This window comes from Diadema antillarum, unplaced genomic scaffold (genome assembly GCF_040938485.1).
Source record: "Diadema antillarum isolate AM-2024a unplaced genomic scaffold, OU_Dant_1.0 seq00000284_RagTag, whole genome shotgun sequence".
NCBI classification, from domain to species: Eukaryota; Metazoa; Echinodermata; class Echinoidea; order Diadematoida; family Diadematidae; genus Diadema; species Diadema antillarum.
The window spans coordinates 19,267-28,899 of record NW_027271312.1 but is presented as its reverse complement, the minus strand read 5'-3'; positions in this window follow the sequence as shown (position 1 = coordinate 28,899).

The following is a 9,633-nucleotide window of genomic DNA, read 5'->3' as shown; positions in this document are numbered from 1 at the left end:
GCTGAGCGCCTTCGCCAGATCCTCGGGGGAGCTGTCATCCGACGCTCCGGTAATGGATCTGGCTGTCTCGACGAGGGTTTTGAAGGGCTGCAGGTCGATTAAATGGTGGTTGAGTTAATGAAGCATTTACTGAAACACATGATGAATTTTGTTTCAGATCTAATTCATTCATTCATCCACCAATCACTATTTCAAGAAAAGGTCTATCCATTCATTAAAAGTTTGATGCCAAAACGAGTAAACTCCATTCTTGTTAAGACGAGAATTTGCGACTGAGAAAGCTGCTAAAAAAGCTGAAATAATGAGAATATAATCAAAATATTATTTTCAATCGTAACTTCAAGAGTGTTCCTTGTTATGCTAGAAGTGAGGATTTGTTGAAAAAGTTTTATTTTGCTGTATCTGGTGATGGACTTGCTTTGAAATTTTAAAAATTTGGCCTATTTTGCGATCAAAATCTACATTTTCATCCATCAAACAATTGCAGCTGATCGGTTATGTTTACATGCGTTCATTCAATTCCTTATTCTTCCGTTATCTTATTCACTCATTCCTCCATTCATTTACCTCATCATTCATCATATCATTCAGCAAATTATTCACATAGACGCCGTCAAATCACTCATCCATCTATTCATCTATTTATTCGTCCAGTCATTCACTCGTTAACTCGTGCATTTATTGAACTCTTTATCTATCAATCCGGTGACACTACATTTGCTCCTGCGATGATACGCTTCGGTCTTCTCCAAGTACTTAGGGCTATAGGATAAGGGTTGTAATACGGTTTTAGGTTTTAATAGTTTGATGTAAGGATTAGGATTAAGGTTAGGGTTATGTTTGTGGGTAGAATTGATGTTTGGCTTAGCATGCACACATTTCATGGGAGCAAATTATTTTCACAGGAGCAAAATGTCATGGAACCACCAATCCATCCATTCCTCTATTCACCATCCTCCGTCTTACCTCCTGGTGGTCGGTGCCCTGGGATCCGGCTGGATGTTCGATCTCCGCATCGCCGGATTGACTCGGCACCTCTGTCGCCTCTTGGTCGGCAGAGGGTGGTGTCACTGACTCAGCATCTCTTTCTAGTCTGTGTATGGCCAGATGAATAGATAGATTCAAAAACAATAAATAAATGAATGAATTATTGTTAAAAAAAAACAACTCAAAGCGAAGAGGAGAATTTTCTACTCCTACCAAGTCTTCTGTAAACATAATACTGATATTTTTTAATCAAAACATGATCAAACTATTTCCACGAAAAAAAAAAATACATTCATTTTCAAGTGGCTGAGTCACATGGTTTTATTGTCATGTATTTTGTCATAGCTTATTATTCTGTATAACAGTAATGCGTAACATGTTCTCGTCTCTCCATTTCTATATACAACAGAAAAAAAAATCCCTTTAGGATATCTAGTGGTGACAATCAATGTAGATGTAAAATGCACTTGGTTGTTTTAAAACCCCGGGGCTTGAAAACCTATCAATAGTTTACATGAAGGATTATTTTCACTATTTAAAACTGGTGTAATGGTACCAGAAATGATTTGAATCATGTTCTCATTTCTGGCTTGGATCTGAAAGAAACATGCAAACCGTCAGGTGTGGGGGGGGGGGGGGGGTAGGGGTGGTAGATCATAATGGCAAGACAGCGCGGGCTGTATATTAACTTACACACACTGAAAGCACATCTCTTCAGGCGTTCATACAAGGCGCGGATGCGTACTGAGTTTTTGTCAGACACGTAACTCTGATAACGTATTTGTTTATAAATTGCCTTTTTTCACCACTTACCGAACCGAAGATGACATGATTAGATCTACTTCAAGTCAATGGTACTAGAATGGTGACGCCAACTTTTAACACTTGGAATTTAATCAGAGAGCTTCCAAAATAGCGATGATAGCCAGAGACTATTCGTAGCAAGTTACCCTGCTAAACGATAAGATAAAAGTGAGCCTGTTTACACAACTTACGATTGTAAACGTACAGGTACCCCCCCTCTGCGTGACGTCATATCGAAACTTTTGGCCAATCACGCAGCTTTATTCGTGACGTATTCAATACGTACTCTACACACTCCAGAGAACACACTCCCGCTTCCCATAGTCAGGCATACTGGTTCAACGACCTTTTGCGTGACGTCATATTGGAATTTTTGGCCAATCGCGCAGTTTCATTCGTGACGTATTCAATAGGCATTCTACACATTCGCGCATCTCAAATTTCACTTTCAATGCAAGATCCTTGCGCACGCACAATGTCCGCCATGAATCATGCATATTCGTACCACTGCGGCAAAGGAAATGCCCCGTCCCCCCCCCCATTGTCCCCAACACACACACACACACACACACACACACACACACACACACACAATGCCCAGAAGTAGAACTACTTGTCACATGGTGCGATAACTTATATCATTTGTTTAAATTTAGTCTTTTTTTCGTCGTTTCTACTTTCGTTATAATGTATCTGAAAAACACACCAACAAACAAACATAGCCGGCGTATGAACAGATTTTCAATCTGTGTCATTGTTGATAATGTTAATTAAACCTGTATTAGTAATTCAATAAACACATAAAACAAACAAACCGGGACATCATGTTACATCTTTCACACTGACATACTACAATGCTGACATTGACATTTGCCGGAAAAAAAAAAATCAGTCTACTCTTTGTACGTATTAGTGCTACTTGCCGCACCCTTCACGGAGACTTGAATTCCATTATGCCGCTTTAAGGCAATGTTTGCATTTTTGCAAAATTTCTAATTCTCCCCATTAAGTGCGAATTTCTCCCACGTCAGGTGTATATTCTCCCGCTTAAATTCTCGAGTTCTCCCGCCCAACTTTAGTTTTTTTTTAGCGCATCTCATCAGGCGCCACACAATGAAGATCACACAGAATTCACAGTGTCAAAAGAACAAAGCTGTTACTAGAAATATTTAATAGCTACGCTGTATAACTATCGATATAGTGCAAGCAACCAATACACACGAATGAGTATCTACAATATTGTGCCTTCACATACTAAGACATCATCATGTATGATTATTATCTGTTGTTGATGTTGCGTTTCCTGTAGTGTTACTGTTAGTCCAAGGTGCGGATGCGCACTGGGTTTTTTTTTTTTTTTTTTTTTTTTTTTTTTGTCATCAGACACGTAACTCTGATAGTTCAAACATTGCTAGATTTTTCGCCACTTACCGAACCGAAGATGACATGATTAGATCTACTTCACGTCAATGGTACAAGAAAAGTGATGCCAGCTGTAAACACTTGGATTTCAATCCGAATGCTTCCAAAATAGCGATAATAGCCAGAGACTATTCGTAGCAAGTTACCCTGCCAAACGCTAAGATAAAAGTGAGTTTGTTTACATTACTCATGATTGTATATCATACACGTACAGGTATCCACCTCTACGTGACGTCATATTGGAACTTTTGACCAATCGCGCGCTTTCATTCGTGACGTATTCAATAGGCACTCTCCACACTCGCATCTCAAAACACTAAATTACTGTACCGTAGTAACCGTATAGCGTACACGTTGTACATAATTCACTTTCAAAGCAAAATCCTTGCGCGTCCACAATGTCCGCCATGAATCATGCATATTCATATTACTGCGACGAATGAAATGCCTCCCCCAACACCTACTCAATGCATGCCAAATTCAAAGTAGAAACACTGAACTCTTCTTGTAGAGCTCAGTGAGTAAAAGCACTTAAGTACCAGGGTGCGACCACTTATATTACTCGTTTAAGTTTGGTCTTTTGTTCGTCGTTTCCACTAATGTTAAAATTTATCTGAAAACTAAAACAAAACAAAAGCAAAGCAAAACAAAACAAAACAAAACAAAACAAAACAAACAAATATAGCTGGCTTGCAAACAGATTTTAAATGCGTGTCATTGTTAAAATGTTAGATACCAGTAGGCCTATGCCTCTAATAAGCCAGTTCGGGGTTCCAGTTTGAGCATGAGCAGAAAAAGGTCATTTGTACCGAGAGACAGGTTGGATTTTAATTTCACTGAGATAAGCATCTGTAATGCTTTGATTATTCATGGAATCCTCATAAATGGTGCCTGCCAGCACATCCACCTGACAGCAAGCCTGGTATTTGGCATTGTTAACAGAAAAAGTTTGTTAATGTATTCAAAACAGCATAATGAAATAGATGCTTCCCAAAGTGTCGATTGACGAACCATTCTGGTCACTTCATCTACACAGGTTCATTCTTTGTTAGAATATGAGTTCCATAAATTGCTATGTTGGGCAAGCTGCTGCATTATGTCGCTTCGAATTGAGTAAAGTGCCTAACCAACTGAGAAAAATGAAAGGTCATTTGTAGGCCTACCCATGTGCACATGAGCTATCTCCGAACTGGCTTATTCCGTAAACACACAAAACAGACATAACAGAACATCACGTTACATCGTTGCCTTATACAGTCAGTCACGCTGAGAGACTACGATAATGACAATGACAGCTGAAAAAAAGAATCCGTCCACTCTTTGTACTTGTATCTCTACGTGCAACTTGCTACAATTTCCACGAAGACCTCAATTTCACTATGCCGCTTGGAGGCCATTTTCGCAAAATTTCTTATTCTCCTGCTTGAATTTGAATTTCTCACGCGTAAGGTGTATTTATTTTCCGGCTTTAAATCCTGCGCTATCCCGCCAAACCTTAGTTTTGTCATATGCATGTACGTAAAAAAAAATAATAGTAAAGGCTGAGGGAACCTCATATATCATAGAGCAAGTACAGTATAACCGCAAGGCTTCCAGGGCCATAAAAGTACCTGGAACACGACAGCAAGGGATGTCGCGCTTCGCGCTCGTGATGCGCACTACCATCGTGCGCATCGTCACTGCACTTTCTTCCCCTCCCTCCCACCATCTATCTTTTTACTGCTCAGTCTGTCTGTCTGTCTGTCTGTCTGTCTCTGTCTCTGTCTCTGTCTCTGTCTCTGTCTCTCTCTCTCTCTCTCTCTCTCGTGTGATTTTAATCCCTTGTGGAGGTTTTAATGATTCAGGAGTATAAATTTCATATGTTGATTTGAATCATGTGTATTCTTGACGTAACGTTAACCACCAGCTTCAAATTTTCACAAGGATCAGTTGACACACGGCAAAGAATAAAAAAAAAACACAAACAAACAAAAACACCCATCGCATAGATATGCACAAAATTACCATGAATTAAAAAAAAGGAATGTCCCAAATAAACTCTTGAATCTAGATATTCTCAACATGTTGTGAAACCGGATATTTATCAGTTTTAGGACAAGAAAGAGGCAGAAGTAACTGCAGATATAATTCCAAACTCTTTCTTCAATAACAAACCTGCTACTGATACTATACAAACACCGACTTCGGCCTTCTATGAATAATGAATACTGTAGTCTACACTAATAGCAGTACCACAGACGTTCAGCACTGAGGAATCGAATAACTTGAAATATTAAATGGGTTAGTCAAATACCGGTTAGAGATTGGCTAAACACAGTCACGTGATGGAGGCACATTGGTTATTATTCGCCCAAGGAAGAACATTTTTGTAATGTCCTCCCATGGGAAAACATTTTCACGTAAGAAATGGCGAACGATACCCAACGACTGAATGATCATATTTAACCCATATGATATAATAGATGATGACTTTTGTTGTCGGGAACATACCAAACGTTTGACCCTCAGGGTTTGAAATGCTATTTCGGGAGGCTATAAGTCCCTCAACTTCGTCTCCGGACTTATAACCTCCCTCAATAGCATTTCAAACCCTTCGGGTGGAACATTCAGTATGTTCCCTCCCCCGCCAGTCATCATCTACATAATGTTGCTGCATTTGCTATAGTGCTCAAATCCCATTTTCTCTTTTTAGTAATTACGTGCTTCCGTCATGAAAAAATGGTTCTTCTAACGTAGATGTTGACTAACACAGTTCAGTCCAAAGACAAGATGGCTTGCACGAGATTGCAATGATGGGCTTGAGTTCACTAGGTATAAATGAAATCGACGATATAATCTGCGGTCCATAGGGTATCAATGTTGTATGTAATAGCAGGGATGAATGAATTCTATGAAATCACCAATAATTATGTACAATGTAAATGCTACACACTTTCATTGTCTATGTCTTTTGCTATTGCTACTTTTTTGTTGTTTTCATACATAATATTATTTTTTAATCGGGGGGGGGGGGGGGGGGGGGGCATGGAGGTCGAGGGTGTGGATATTATAAAGGAACAATGAATAGTTATGTGAAGATTCCATATGTTGCTTGGTAAGGGATGTCACACACTTTGAATGCCAGCTCTATCTAGCATAGAGACTTTTTGTTTGTTTGTTTGTTTGTTTGTTTGTTTGTTTGTTTGTTTGTTTGTTTGTTTGGGATTGGGAATGGGGGATTTCTAAACACAGAAACATCAAACATCAGTACAAATCGCAACTTCTTCAAACATATAGTCAGAACAAAACATTCTTGGGTCAGAATGAAGAGGAAAGCATGAGAATATATATTCTTCTTTGCTCATGTGTTGTGTGGGCAAAGACAAACTTCTACAAAGTCCTGAAAATGTGATTATTTACAAAAATGCTGGCGCCCGTCAAACATGAGTCTGGTTTCCTCCTCAGTTAATTCGGAGTCTGAATCCCCAGAAACAATTCATCTGGCTCAAAAATTAGCTCACTATTTTCTTTCCACAGAAATGAGGACTAAGGGCACAATCTTTATGTCAGCAATTTTGATAAATTTATTTATCAATTTGTCGAGGACACAATGATTGTACATGCTACAATACGACAGTAACGAGTACATATATAAAAGCATATCAAATAGATTTAAAAAAATATAAATATTAGGGTATCAAAAATATCCACAGGCAGTGTGTATTGCCAGTTGTCTCAACCATAGCACAGGAGGTAACTTGCACAAACTACATGTATTTCTGCAAATGTACAAATCTATACAAACATTTACACAGTATTGATTCTACATAACAGACATTCCTTTTCAATGACTGAACAGATACTGTACACATAATATCACTTGAAAAATCATAAAACAGTATGTGAACTAAACGAGATAGAAGGAAATCTCTTAACTGTATACTGCAAGAGTGACAATACATCGACCATGTGAGTTCTACAAATGTGATTTATAAACTAGATAACTGTATAATGCAAAAGTGAAAATACATTGACCATGCGAGTTCTACACACATCATTCATAAACTAGATGAACTGTGCTCTGGACAAGTGGCAATACATTGACCATGTGAGTTCTACAAATGTGATTTTATAAACTAGATGAACTGTATACTGCAAAAGTGACAATACACTGACCATGTGAGTTCTACAAATGTGATTTATAAACTAGATGAACTGTATATTGCAAAAGTGACAATACATTGACCATGTGAGTTCTACACACATCATTCATAAACTAGCTGGACTGTACTCTGGAAAAGTGACAATACATCAACCACGTGAGTTCTACAAATGTGATTTATAAACTAGATGAACTGTATACTGCAAAAGTGACAATACATTGACCACGTCAGTTCTACACGCATGATTCATAAACTAGATGGACTGTACTCTGGAAAAGTGGCAATAAATTGACCACGTTAGTTCTACAAATGTGATTTTATAAACTACATGAACTGTATTCTGCAAAAAGTGACGATACATTAGCAATGCCAGTTCTACAAATGTGCATTACGATGTATAAACTAGCTGAAGTTTTACTGTCAGTTGTTATGTATGCAATATTCAACATGCAATAGATAATACTGTTATGCATTTTCTTCATAACAAACACGATTCATTTGAATCTGCATCAAAAAGTTCCTAAGAGGAAACATTGCTCCCAAACCATCTTAAAATCTTCCTGAGCTAACACTTTAATTTCTGATCAGCCTCATGCTGATTTTTCATGTACATGTAATGCATATCTGTAACATTGTGTATTGATTCCAATACACTCATTCCCTAAAAAAAACTGAAACAAAACTAAAAACCAAACAACAAGAAAACGGCATTAATTTCAATGAAAATCTTTGGTATCAATCTGTACAACACGATAGCACAGGATAAAAAAAATATCCATAAACATCATTCACTATTGTAATTAACCTTGACCAAACGAACACACAGTACGCAATACAAACTATACAATCATACAAAATGTACAAGGTGCATAACTACACACACACAGAGACAGACTGCCTTTTCTTAACAATTTGCTAAGAACTGACTTCTGGATTGAAGTACAATTATAAACAGCAAATTGGGTAGAGTTCTCACCTATCAGCCAAGTCTTTAACATTCTACACAATGCTGAAGTGTCTTGGGAATGAATCTTTCTCGCCAGATTTTGTATACCTGGCAAAACTGTGATACATTCTTAAAACCGCTACACACATATTGGCACATGCCATGTAACGAAAGGTAAAAACAAAACAAAACGAAGTAAGGAATACTGACCATGCTAGCAACAAATCAGTAACCACCTGAAAAAGCACCTTTACATGATTTCACAAAGCTACTTTCTCTTTCCCTAAATATGCTTTTCAAAGAGACATGGTAGATCATTAAGTGTGGAAGACTCGACAATGAATTTTCTAGCTCAGACTACAATAATCTACAACCATGATAACCCACGTGTACACAAAACTGGCCCTGTTGTACAGAGATCGATTTGTAAACATCGATATTACACCATAAACAAGTGTGTGCATACCATTATATATAATATAGCACAACAGCATTGAAACTGAAAAAAAAAAATACAGCACATGAGAGACATTTCATTACAGGCAGTGGTTGCTATGTTCAACATAATTCCATACCCAAAAACATTTAACAGAATTCACAATTACGAAAAAATTCCAGTATCAAGTTTGTTTGTTTTTCTCTCTCTCTTTCAATTCAAGCACAGGAAGGCAATACAAAGTTTCTGAATTTTCTTGGAAAGTGTATGCATTCATTCCAACAAAAAGAACAAATAACGTCGATAAGATATTGTTGTCTATACAAACTGAAAATATGTGTGAACATTTGTTTTCTTTTCATTTAAATCTTGCTCACATTCTAGGATATAAAGATTCTCAGAGTCTCAATAACCTTTGCAAGAAATGAAAAAAACAATTGTTACACGCAGTGTCATAACACAATTATTAAAACACATAGCACAGTATCATAGACAGAGTACTTTTGACATTGGGGTCGCTCAATAAATTTTGGGGGGTTTAATTTGGTTGACGCTGATAATGATATGAAAATAATCCTTAAAGAGCACATACAAGGTGGATATAATAATACTGCAATGATACATAAATTGGCAAGCTATCCTTAGAGATAGGATAATATATTAAAATCTAAAATATCCTCTCAGCCTTGGTATTACGGGGGAGGATGAACACCTATCACATTTCCAAAGAGGAGCCAAAAACATTCTGCACTTTCTGTGGGAAGAATATGAATAGAAAAAAATTACAATGTTAATAATTGGAAGACCTAATGAACATCATAATAGGAAAAGGCACAAGTCAGTTTGATATACTGTATGCGCCAATTATTTCGCAAGGTTTTTATTTTCGCAAATTT